The sequence below is a fragment of the Trypanosoma cruzi genome, assembly GCF_000209065.1.
Source record: "Trypanosoma cruzi strain CL Brener chromosome Unknown tcruzi_1047053417817, whole genome shotgun sequence".
Classification (NCBI taxonomy): domain Eukaryota; phylum Euglenozoa; class Kinetoplastea; order Trypanosomatida; family Trypanosomatidae; genus Trypanosoma; species Trypanosoma cruzi.
This window is the reverse complement of record NW_910784.1, coordinates 1-1,115: the sequence shown is the minus strand read 5'-3', so window position 1 is coordinate 1,115 and position 1,115 is coordinate 1. Positions and strand designations below refer to the sequence as shown.

The window sequence follows — 1,115 nt, the reverse complement described above, 5'->3', positions numbered from 1 at the left end:
AATGTGGGGGGGGGGGGGCAGCCCCACGAGGGGGTACGGGGCTATATATATATGGGTATATATATATAGGGGTATATGGATATGGCGGACAGACCCACAAAAAAAAAAAAAAAAGGGGTCCGTAGACCCCGGTCAAAAGAAATTGACCAAACATAACCGCCAGAGGCGGGTTGGAAGCTTCGCGTACCAATATAGTACAGAAACTGTATCAATAATTTTTTTTTTTTTTTTTTTTTTTTGTCGTCCCACGACCGTGAATGGTGCCCCGACCTGATCGCACCGATTCTGTGACCAACTACATGGCCTCCATTTCCACAGCAACACCCCCTCTACACTCCCCCAAAAAAAAGTAAAAAATAATTAAACCCCCATACCAAAATTAAAAACGTACCCTACCTGCCAAAGAAATAAAAGCAAAAACGTAAATGAAGATCCTAACCAACCCGGGCGGGAGGGGATAATGAAAAAACATTCATCCTGTACCCTCTTGGGCGGCATATTCCACAAGTATAGAAGAAGCCCCTCTTGCATCCTTTGGCTTTGGTACGGCGACTGTGCTTGTATAACAAAAACTGCTCTCCGCATTCGGGCAATCGCAGTGCCCCTACCGTGCCGTTGATTACCTCTGCATTCTCTCCGTTCCGTGGATGTTTTCCTGCTGCTTTCTGTGGTGGCAAGTTTCCTTCTGTGTGAGTTTCTGTTTCTGTATTTTCCCTTTCCTCTGTGTGTTTATTACCTCTCAGCTACCCACGGGGTCGCCCGGGTACTCGCCTACCCGGGGCGTATTTACCCCGGCCCCACGCGGCCGCATGCTGCGTTGAACACGTGCACGTTTCCACGCAGCATGGCCGCCAGGGTGTCCGCCACTATCATATCGTACGCATTCGTGATGGTGAGTCGGTGGTCCTGATTGCCCAGGATCCGCCGCAGCCACCGCCGACTTGCCGGGTGGATTGCCCCGTTGGTCAGCATGACGAATGGCTCAAAGTCCAGCCCGTTGGCCAGTGCCCAGTGACGGTACTTTTGTCGTTTTTGCGTGAGGCGGTCCCGTGCAGCGCGTAAGGGGTCTGCCTCGTCCATGGACTCCTCTGACACATATGCCGTCACCCGCCCGG

The 1,115-nt window shown here is 51.7% G+C and overlaps 1 non-coding gene across 1 annotated transcript, besides 1 other annotated feature; it reads right to left on the bottom strand.

Annotated features, from left to right (window-relative positions):
- Nucleotides 1-114: 114 nt before the first annotated feature.
- On the bottom strand, nucleotides 115-216 carry Tc00.1047053417817.10. The gene has a single exon (XR_008254153.1). It is a non-coding gene; the product is annotated as a spliced leader RNA, 5' partial (transcript).
- Nucleotides 216-239: a microsatellite.
- Nucleotides 240-1,115: the final 876 nt, after the last annotated feature.